This window comes from Tupaia chinensis, unplaced genomic scaffold (assembly GCF_000334495.1).
Source record: "Tupaia chinensis unplaced genomic scaffold, TupChi_1.0 Scaffold145208_1, whole genome shotgun sequence".
NCBI lineage: Eukaryota > Metazoa > Chordata > Mammalia > Scandentia > Tupaiidae > Tupaia > Tupaia belangeri.
This window is the reverse complement of record NW_006205068.1, coordinates 259439-271766: the sequence shown is the minus strand read 5'-3', so window position 1 is coordinate 271766 and position 12328 is coordinate 259439.

Below are 12328 nucleotides of genomic sequence, written 5' to 3'. Positions count from 1 at the left end.
CATTCCTGCAAACCCAACAATTCTGCCAAATCTTTCTGGATTGAAAAAGGTTGGTCAGACCTGGTCATCTAATTCTCCCTGAAAGGCAAAGAATGAGGAATCATATGGCTTGAGAGTTGAAGTAGCAATACCCCCGAGGAATACTGGAGTACTGTTACTGAAAAACAAGAAAGAATGCAGGGTAAACAGAAATTATTAGTTGGACTGGCTATTCTGTTTGTCTCTCTTCCTTTCACTGTTTTCTCAACCCTGAGGCTGGTTTCTATGAATAAAATGTTTATACTTTTCTTAATTACAGCTTTATTAAGATATAATTTGCATACCATAAGGTTTATCCATTACAAGTGTAAAATTCAGGGACTGTTGGTAATTTTAATTAATTAATTCATTAATTTAAGGTTTTTGTTGTGCTTTCACCAGAGAGAGAAAGTGAGAAATCATCCCGCAGTGGGGGTGGCCATGCCACTATCCCTTCTACTCCAATCTCCTCCTGGGATTTTGAGCATGCACACACACGCCCAGTGTAATTTTCAAGTCACCAGATCTGGAACTTGAACTGTGGTGGGCCATGTGGGAGTCCAGAGCCTTAACCACCATGCCACCTGCTGGCCCCTAAGAAACTACTAAAATATTCTCCAAACCTACTGTACCATTTTACATTTTCATAAGCAATAAATGAGAGTTTCAATTTCTTCACATCCTCACCTATACTCAATATTGTCTGATTATTAAAAATTATAGCCACTTAGTAGGCACACAAAGGTATCTTAAGGTTTTAATTTGCATTTCTCCAATGACTGATGATGTAGAGTGTCTGTTCATGTGTTTCTCAGTCATTTGTAAACATCTTTAGTGAAACGTCCATTTAAGTTTTTTTGCAATGGTAAAAATTAGTAATAATTATAGTGATTGCTAATCTACTACATGCCAGACACTTGGCATATATTACCTCACTTCCTCCTGGGGAACATGTCCATATTATTGTTCCTGACTTACGGATGAGGTAACAGAGGATCAGAGAATAAAATCATTTGTCTAACAAGTTCACACAGCTTGTTCCCCTTTACCCCACTGTACTTAGAGCCTGATGGTAGAGTGGTGAGAATAAAGAAGAGATAATAATAGAGGAAGTGAGGGGAAAGAGGAGGAAGAGGGAGAGTGCAGAGCAGTGAGCACAAATAAATGAGAAACTGTGGCAGTGAGGATTCTTGGTTGCAGGTGACATGAACTGAACACACCCTAATGTAATTACAAAAAGGAATTTTTTGGTTCATCTGAAATGTCTAAAGGTAGCTGGGCCTCAAGATATGTTGCCTTTCTCTTTCTCTCTCTCTCTCTCTCTCTCTCTTCATCTCTTAGCTCTACTTGCCTCTGTGATGACTTCTTTCCTTGAATGCTCCCCCATGGTGGCAAAGATGTTCTCTAACAGTGTCAGTCTTCAGATTTGTCTGCTTTGCAGTCTTGCAAACAACCTTTGCATTCCCGCAAATGCAAACCCAACAATTCTGCCAAATCTTTCTGGATTGAAAAAGGTTGGTCAGACCTGGTCATCTAATTCTCCCTGAAAGGCAAAGAATGAGGAATCATATGGCTTGAGAGTTGAAGTAGCAATACCCCCGAGGAATACTGGAGTACTGTTACTGAAAAACAAGAAAGAATGCAGGGTAAACAGAAATTATTAGTTGGACTGGCTATTCTGTTTGTCTCTCTTCCTTTCACTGTTTTCTCAACCCTGAGGCTGGTTTCTATGAATAAAATGTTTATACTTTTCTTAATTACAGCTTTATTAAGATATAATTTGCATACCATAAGGTTTATCCATTACAAGTGTAAAATTCAGGGACTGTTGGTAATTTTAATTAATTAATTCATTAATTTAAGGTTTTTGTTGTGCTTTCACCAGAGAGAGAAAGTGAGAAATCATCCCGCAGTGGGGGTGGCCATGCCACTATCCCTTCTACTCCAATCTCCTCCTGGGATTTTGAGCATGCACACACACGCCCAGTGTAATTTTCAAGTCACCAGATCTGGAACTTGAACTGTGGTGGGCCATGTGGGAGTCCAGAGCCTTAACCACCATGCCACCTGCTGGCCCCTAAGAAACTACTAAAATATTCTCCAAACCTACTGTACCATTTTACATTTTCATAAGCAATAAATGAGAGTTTCAATTTCTTCACATCCTCACCTATACTCAATATTGTCTGATTATTAAAAATTATAGCCACTTAGTAGGCACACAAAGGTATCTTAAGGTTTTAATTTGCATTTCTCCAATGACTGATGATGTAGAGTGTCTGTTCATGTGTTTCTCAGTCATTTGTAAACATCTTTAGTGAAACGTCCATTTAAGTTTTTTTGCTCATACTTTATTTGGGTTGTTTGTCTTTTTATTACTGAGTTATACGAGTTTTATGTATATATATTCGAGATATAAGTTCTTTACCAGATAAGTGACTGGCAAATATTTTTTTCCAGTAGTTTGTCCTTTCATTTTGTTAGTGGTACCTTCTAAAGTCCAAAAGCTTTTGATTTAATGATGTACAATTTATAATTGACTCATGCTTTTGCCGTCATGTTTAAGAACTGTTTTTTAAACCCAAAACCATAAAGATTTTCTCCTATGGCTTTCTTCCTAGAAGTTTTATGGTGGTTCTTATATTTAGGTTGATAATCCAGTTTGAATTAATTTTTATTTATGGAGCGAGGTAAGGGTCTAATCTCATTTTTCACCCCATTCGACATATAAGCCTGCTGGAGAGACATAGAGTGAGAAGGAAAGTGAGAAATCATGCCTCAAGGGATGGCCATGCTGCAACCCCTTCTCCACTCTCTTCCTGGAATTTGGAGGACACTTACACAGGTGCCTGGTGTGGTTTTCAAACTGTAGTTAACCATGTGCAAGTCTAAAACCTTAACCATCATGCCACTTGCTGGCCCCCAAAATAATTTTTTTTTGTTTACAAATGTCCAGTTGTTACCATTATAATTTTTTTTTTGAGAGGTTTTTGCTATAAGGGCGTGTGCACTCGCCAGAAAGACAGAGAGAGACAGAGAGAGAGAAAGTGAGAAATCATCCTCTGGGGGGATGGCCATGCTGCAATCGCTTCTCCTCCATTCTCCTCTCAGGATCTTGGGCACGCACACACACGCCCCTGGTGTGAGTTTAAACCCCTGGCTCCAGGACCTGAACTGTGGTCGACTACATGGGAGTCCACCGACATAGCCATTACACCAACTGCTGGTCCCATTGTTACCATTATTGAAAAGTCTCCTGCCTTCCTCCCACCACCCCTTCATTGGATTGTCTTTGTTTTTGTCACAAATCAGTTTACTATAGATAGATGTAAGGGTTTATTTCTGGACTCTTCCTTCTGTTTCATTATCAATATACCAACTCTTACTATTGGGTTGTCAGAAAAGTCACAATGTATTTTTTCTGTTTTTCTATGCAAAATGCATCATGACATCTCTAATAATCCAATACATGATCACACTGTCTTGGTTCCTGTAGCTTTATGCTAAGATTTTTTTAAAAAAGAATTATTTTATTTAACTTTATTTATTTACTTATATTTTAATTTGACCAGAGAGGAACAGAGAGAGAGAAAGTGAGAGAGACAGTGAGAAAGTAAGTCACAGGGTCCAAGACTCTAACCATGGTCGGCCATGTGGGAGTCCAATGCCCTTAACCACCACAGCACCTGCTGGCCCTGCTTTATGCTAAGTTTTGAAATGAGGTAATATAAATCCTCTAACTTTTTTCCTTTTTCAAAATTGTTTCAGTAATTGTATGTCTTTTGTATTCCCATATGCAATGTGGACGAACTTGTTATTTTCTCAAAAAAAAAAAATCCTACAACAGTAGAATTTTGATAGGGATTTCATTAGATCTATAGATCAATTTGGCAAGATTTATATCTTAATAATATTAAATCTTTCAATCCATTAACATGGAATATCTATTTATTTACATTCTCTTTCACTTCTCTAATCCGTGATTTATAGTTGTCAGTTTACAAATCTCATACTTTTCTTCTTAAAGTCATTCCAAGGTGTTTTATTCTTTTTGATGTTATTGTGAATAAACTGAAAAAAAATTTTTCATTCTCAAATTGTTTCTTACTAGTAGAGAAAAATGTAATTGATTTTTGTATATTGATATTGTATCCCATGAACTTGTTAAACTTACTAGTTCTAGGAAGAGTGTATGTTTGTGTATATATGTGTGTGTGGATTTCTTAGGACTTTAAATATATATAGGGTGTCATAAGTGAATAAAAACAATTTTATTCTTCTCTTCCTACCTGGATGTCTTTATTTTACTTGTTTATTTCCCTTATTTTACTGGCTAGAATCTTCAGCATAATGCTAAATAGAATTAGTGAGAATGGACATCTTTCATTTACAATCTTTGGGGAAAGTTTCAGTCTTTCACCCTGAAGTATGAAATTAGCCATTTTTTTTTTTAAACTATACTCTCTCAGGCTGAGGAATTTCCCTTATATTCCTGGCTTGTTAATGGTGTTTTCATGAATGAGTGTTGGAATTTGTCAATTGCTTTTTTTGCGTGTCTGTTGAGATGATTCACCATCTGAATGTGCCATCTGTTTCCAGCTAGGATCCTGACTGATGAAAATGCTCATGCAAAATGAAATGTGTGTGATGGAGTTGGGTTTCCTAGTCCCTACTCAATGAATTATTGCATTGACTTGGTGCCCATTCTTCCAGATTTTTGGTTTCAAGAAATTTGGTTTTATTAATGTTTTTCTTTTTCTTCTTTTTAAAAATTTGATAAAGGACACATGTGCTCGCTGGAAAGACAGAGAAAGAGAGAGGAAGGTAAGAAAGCATCCCCCAGAGGGGATCATCACACCACAATCCTTTCTCCATTCTCGGGGTTTCAGACCTGGGCATACATGTGCTTGGCATGTTTTTCAAGCTGCCAAGTCTGGGACTTAACCCATTTAGTCAGCCATGTGGGATCCATTTCCCTTAACTAGCACACCATCAGCTGGCCTGAGATTTGATTTTAAAATATGTCCACAAATAATATGATACTCCTTCTTTCAAAAATGCTAATGTCCTTCACTCTGAGTGTGAACTGCACTTAGTGACTCACTTCCAAGTAATAGAATATGGCAGAAATGATGGTGTGTGGTTTTTGGGACTAGGTCATATTGGCATCGTGGCTTCTGCCTTGCTCTCTCAGACCTGTCATTTTAGAAAAAGCCAGTCACCACATTGTGAGGTCATTCAAATAGCTCTACAGAGAGGTCCATGGAGTGAGACCTCTGTGAGTCAGCCATTTTGGAAGGGGATCCTTGAGCCTTCAGAGAACTGTTGCCCTAGCCAACATCTGACTGCAAACATAAGACACCCTGAGGCAGAACCACACAGTTAAGCTGCTCTTAAATTCCTGACCCCCAGGGGACCAGCAGATGGTGTAATGGCTATGTTGTTGGACTCCCATGTAGTCGACTGCGATTGGAGTCCCGGACCCGGTGGCTTAAACTCACACCAGGCATGTGTGTGTGCGTGCCCAAGATCCCAAGAGGAGAATGGAAGAGAAGTGATTGCTGCGTCGTTATCCTGCCTGGGGGATGAATTCTCGCTTTCTGTCTCTGTCTTTCCAGCGAGTGCACACACCCTATACCAAAGACCTCTCTAAAACAAACAAACTAACAAACAAACAAACAATTCCTGACCCCCTCCCCCGAAATTGGAAAATAATAGGTGATTATTGTTTTAAGCCACTGTGTACTGGAATGACTTGTTATGCAGAGACTGAAAAATATAAGAGCAAGGACAGCAGGTAGCATAGTGATTAAGGTACTGGACTCCCATGTGTTCATCTGTGGTTTGAGTCCTGGACCCAGTGGCTTGAAACTCATGCTGGGTGCATGTGCATGTGTGCCCCAAATCCTGAAAGGAGAATAGAAGAGAAGGGATTTCAGCATGGTCATGCCCCCTGGATGGGATTTCCTGCTTTCTGTCTCTCTAATTCTCTCTATCTCTCTGGCAAGGGCACATACCCTATAGCAAAAATCTCTCAGAAAAGAGAAAAAGAAGAAAGAAAAAGAAAAATACAAGAAACATAACCTCACTGTCTCAGAATATATTAAACTCTAGAAATGATGAAAATTGGTTTAAAGGAAAAAAGATTTCTGGCCTGGAGGCTCTGCAGAAGTCAGATTTGTAAGGAAGAGGAATTGTTCTAAGAAAGGCTTGGTGAACATTATACACGAAAACACCTCATAGATGATAAACACAACATAAATACATTATTACGATTAGAAGTATCATGTGCTATCCAAAGTCATCTTATCTACCATCCTTCTTCTCTTCCAACATGTCAGATCTTTGATTAATTTGTGCTCTTCTGAAAAAGGAACCTGGAGCCATCCCCGATCCAGCACTGACATGCTGACTAGGACCTGGTGTTGACCCATGAGGCCACCCTCATTCAGCTTCCATCATTTGGCCCTTTCTAGAATGCCAGCCGGAAGGGACCAGCACACTCTGAATTTTGATCACTTGTGGGTGGCTGATCTGTTTTCTAATTAGAGTTCCCTACCCGGCCCCTTCGACGGAAAGTTTCACCCAGGAGGAAAGATCTAAAGCAATCGTGTCAAGGGTTATAGAAGCATTTACACAGCAAGTGAGGTCTTGCTTAGCAATTGGGGGAAAAAAAGAGAAATATTTGCCTCAGGCTGCCATCCTGCACTGTATCATTTATACAAAGTGAAATATAAGTTTCTGTTTTCTGAAAAGAGGAGAAGTTGCTGCTGATAAGCAGGAGGTCACCATCCATCTCCATTTGCATACAAATTAAATACTTTTTCATCTTCTTTCCAACTGAGAAGAAGAGTTGGTTTATTGTTCCAAGAAGCAGAAAATGCCTCTCAAGTTGCCTGTACATGTGTCAGAACTTTTGGATGCAAGTGACAGAAACTCAACCCTGACCCTCAGTAGTTTAAGCAATACAGGTTAACTTTTTATTTTTATCACTTTAATCAAACCATAAAAGTGGACAAGACTTTAGCTGAAAATAGGGATGAAAATGCCATTCTTTATATTTAAAAAGTTTATTTATTTATTAAGAGAGAAAGAAAATCTCAACAGGGCCTTTCCACTATGATCTACTCCCAGATTTAGCCAGCCAGGATGAAGGGCACTATACAGGGAGATTTCAGGATATGAACCCAGTCAGTACCTTCTTATGTGGCCTCAGCATCACAGAGGATGGCATTACCACTGTGCCTTGTGGCTGGCCACAAATCTCCTATCCTGTCTCTAATTGCCTCTAAATTATTTGCCTTCATTCTCTTCCCATTTTCTTCTATATCCATGGCCAGATGAATATTGCCAAATGTAAACTCCCACCTCTAATATCAAGCACTATACTTGATACTACTATCTGGTTGGGCAGTCAACCTAAGTATGTTAAAACTCAGTTCATGATCCTTCTCTTGTCCTCACTCTGCAATCCACTCACAGTCTCATTCAGCCCAAATCATGAGTACATGCATTCCTGGCATTTACACGGAGGCCATGGAGTCTGAACCCTAGACAATTCCTTGTGATCAGCCTCACAGAGCATGGCATTACTGCTGTCCCCCTGTAATCATCTATGTATGGATCCTTCTCCCATCTATTCCTGACTCCCTCTGACCTATTCTCTATATAATTGCCTAAGATATGCTTAAAAATGGATCCTGTCAGGTCCCTTCCTTTCACTGTAGGGTAAACCCCAAATCCTTGCCATGGCATGAATCTACCTCCCTTCCTCACTTGCAAACACTTTTCTTTTGACTCTTCAGCCACTCTGCTTCCTCCTGCTCCATTGCCTTTATACACATTGTTTACTCTGCCCAGAATGTGCTTTCCTCATTCTTTACCAACTCAGCTCCACTTCACACTTCAGGGCTATGGGGGTGGTGCGGGGGGAGGTTAAATAACTCTGAATTTTATGACATTCCTCCCTCCAAAATGGAACTTCATTTGCCTCCCCTTGAGTGTGGACTGGACTTAGTGACTTGTTTATAATAAATAGAACATGGTGGAAGTGATAATGTGTGATTTCTAGCTCATGACAAGCATTGTGGCTTCTTCTCTGTTTTTTCTATGAGGTCACCTAGTCTGACAGAGGCCAACTGCCATGTTGTGAGGACATTTAAACAGCTCTCTGGAGAAGTACAAATGGTGAGAAACTGAGGCTTCCTGCCAACAGCCATGTTAGTGAGTGTGAAGTGAATCCTCCATCCCCAGTCAAAGATGATGCCGCCCCAGCCAATATCATGACCACGCCCTCAAGAGAGACCCTGAGCCAAAACCACTGAGGTAAGCCACCCACAAATTCCTGATCCACAGAAACTGAGAAAATACATGTTTACATTTTTTAAGTCACTAAGTTTTGTGGTAATTTGTTACGCAGCAGTAGACAATTAATATTGCAATTTTCTACACTGTTCTCATAGCACTTATCATATTTATAGTTAAATAATTAATTCTGGAATTCATAGCTTGGCGATGTCTATTGCTGTCCCAGGGAAAGCCTTAAGCCCTGATCTGGGAAAATGCTTATAGAAATGAACTCTACCACATGCACCCAACTGGTGGTCAGTTGAGTCCATGCTGTGAGGCAGTCATGTGCCTAGCAAAACAGACACATGAAGCCCATCGTTTTCAATACCCTCTTTCTCTAGAAGACAAAATCCTTTTCTAAAATAATCATTCCACAGACATTTTTTGAATTCAGTAAACTATCTCTTGTACACAGTAAAATTTGTACATATCAAACAAACATATGACACTTCCAGTTCTCCTTCTGTTTCACTGCTTTAAATGTTAAACAAACAGAAACTCCAAGAGCTTGCAAGGAACAGTAGAATTTAACTCAAATTCTATTTCTTTGTTTTCATGATAACTGTATTATCTTTTATTCTGAATGTACTTTGTAAACATAAAAATAAATAATGCCAGAGACTGGAGACCTAAACTACACCTCGAATGTACCCCAACAATTTAGATTTTGGTAAACTTTCTCTTAATGTGAATCCATACAGCTGAATTCCTCAGTGTTGGGAAATGACTGTATAGTCTTATCCAAATTAACCTCCACAGCAAATACAACATTCATTTGATGTGGAGGACAAGTCTTATAATGTGCTAATCTGAAGCTGTATTATTAAAATTCAACTGAGGGGACAGCAGATCGTGTAGTGGTTAAGGCACTGGACTCCCACATGGTCAAGCACGGTTCAAGTCCCAGACCCAACAATCACAGGCATGTGTGCATGCGTGGGCAAAATTCCAAGAGGAGAATGGAGGAGAAGGGATTGCGGTATGGCCACCCTCTACCCCGGGGGGGGGGGAGGGGGGTAAGTTCTCACTTTCTTTCTGTGTGTCTCCAGTGAGCACACGTGCCCTATAGTAAGAGTCTCTCTTAAGAAAACAAAACAATACAAAACAAAAAAACCCTTAACTGAAACTGCAGCAATTGTCTAGAACGTAGCAAACAAAAAGATCTGGGAGCTGGGGAGAGGCATATATTATCACCAGCTTTGTGTAGAATTGCACATAGTGATAATTAAAAGCAGACTGTGTTTTCATTGGTTTTATTATTTTTTAAAGTTTATTTTTTTCTTCCATAAGAGAGAGAGAGGTACCCCCAGTCGGGCCTTCTCTCCACTGTCCACTCCTAGTCTTGGCTGACAGCTCACAGACATACATGAGTGTGTGCCTGGCATGCACAGGGAGGTGCCAGGATATGAACCCAGAACTTTTCCCTTGTGAGTTCAGTTGTATTACCACTGTGCTACCCTCTGGCCCCTGATTTTATTATTGTTTTAAGATCCTTTACAGTCGATGTACTCCTTTATTGTAGGCCCTTGAGGTAGATAAGTGCTACCCTTGATAGACCAGTCCTAGGAGAACCAAGGAAAGATTCATTCGCTTGTGAGCTATGAGCAAGACACTGTGCTGGGTACTTGATTTGAAAGAACAAGGCTGGTGTCAGCTGTCTAGTGATTTTGTGGCGTTCTTGCAGACAGTGCTTCGAGAATCTTTGCTGTTCCCTAAGACAGTGCGCTGGGCAGAGGGTTCCCCAGCGACAGCCCAATGGTGGGTGTTGCTCCCCTCTGCATCCAGCTGCAGCTCTTTATGCAGCCCATGTATCACACTGACGGAGCTCGGGCTCCGAACGGCAAAGGCTCTTCTGGAGCAGAGCTCAGGCTTGGGAAAGACACTTTGGATGTTGTCAGGTTATAGCTCCATTTCCTACGCAGAGTCTTTAAAATGCATTTAAATATTTCAAATAGTCTCTAAATTTTTTAGAATTCATAAATTTGGAACAGTAACAAGATCATAAAAGAAAAAGCCTGCTCCCAACCAATAGAAAGCAGAACTGACTTATTTATATGTTTATCATTTATTTCCATTTCCCACCTGGATAGTCCCCAGAGATTTGATTTCTTGTTTCGTGGAGAATCTAAAGACAGAAAGCAGAACTCGGTGTTAAATAATCTTTACTCTACACCTGTTCAAACTACCTGCAAGACACTAGTCATTTGTCCTTATGCACAAACATCAATCCAGGGAACATGAAATTTTAACTATCAATAAATATTCTGACATCCGCACACACAGAGCATCTAATTCCAGCATCAAAATGCAGATAGGCATGAACAGATATCTGGATTTATGACAAAAGGAATCTCATCTGGAAGCCCCTCCCAGAAAGGTCTGGCAGGCTGGGTGTAAAATATTTGGGATGATGCCTGCTTCCCTCAGCCCATTTCTACCAACTTGGTCCTGTAATCCTGTTTAATTAATAATAAACATTGCAGGATTTTTTTCCCATTTGAATTATGTTTGAAATGAGATGGCTGGATGCGTCTTATAAAAATGCTTTGAAAAATAAACCATGTCAGAAATGAGTGATTTATTATCACTCAGAATGCTGGCAGGGGAAATCTCAGAAGAGGAGAGAATTGATGTTGCTTCCTGCCAGCATTTCTGCTACAGAGCCAGTTCAATTTGCTTTCTTCCTGGGCCCATGCATGGGGCAGCTTTTGCATGAGATGTTCACCTCTCTTGCCTCATGCCTCCTCTCTTCCTTCTGCCCATGGTCTGCCCAGGCCCTTGGGGACCAAACTGCTTTTGTGATGCAGAACCAGGAGGGAAGAGGGTAGGAGGAGAGCTGGTCCTCAGGGAACTCCACTGTGCACACTTGTCTCCCCTCAAGTCAACAAAGTCAACAGTCCGGAGAATGGAGCACTTCTAAATGACTTCAAGTGAGCTGTATTACAACATGAAATGTTTGCAGGTTGGTGAGCTTCCAGGCCAAGCTCCCTGAAGAGATTTTTCTCAAATCACAGGATATCTCTGTTCTCAAGAATTTGTTCTATAAGGAATATGAGTGATTTTTTATTGATGACTTACTATATACCATGCACTATTCTTAGTCTTTTACATCCATGATCACACTTGACCTCCACAACAATTGGTATTAATAGCACCTCCATCTTACAGATGAGAAAACTGAGGTGCAGAGCAGGCAAGTAGCCAAACCAGAGATGAAATTCAAAGTCTGGTTCCAACACCAGTACTCTTAACTATTTTCCATGTACAACAGTCAACTTTCTACATCTCCAGATTTTTTATCTGTGGATTCAACTGTGAATCAAAACTACATTCCCCCCCAAAAAATGAAAAATAACAACAAAAGGATTTTTTTTTTTTTGGAGAGATTTTCACTGTAGGGCGCGTGCGCTCGCCAGACAGACAGAGAGAGACATAGAGACAGAAAGCGAGAAATCACCCCCCAGGGGGGATGGTCACGCCGCAATCCCTTCTCCTCCATTCTCCTCTCGGGATCTTGGGCACGCACGCACACGCGCCCGGCGTGAGTTTTTTTTTTAAGCCACCGGGTCCGGGACACAAACCGCGGTCGACTACGTGGGATTCCAGCGACATAGCCATTACGCTAACTGCTGGTTCCCACAACAAAAGGATTTTTAAAAATCATACAAATTTTAAAAGCCCAATACAATGTACCAACTGTTTGCATAGAATTTACATTGTATTAGGTATTATAAGTAACCTAGAAATGATTTAAAGTATACAGGACTATGTGTGTATGTTATATACAAATACTATATTATTTTCTTTTTCTTCTTTTTTTTTGGGGGGGAGGTTTTTCATTATGGGGCGCGTGCGCTCACCAGACAGACAGAGACATAGAGACAGAAAGCGAGAAATCACCCCCCAGAGGGGATGGTCACGCCGCAATCCCTTCTCCTCCATTCTCCTCTCGGGATCTTGG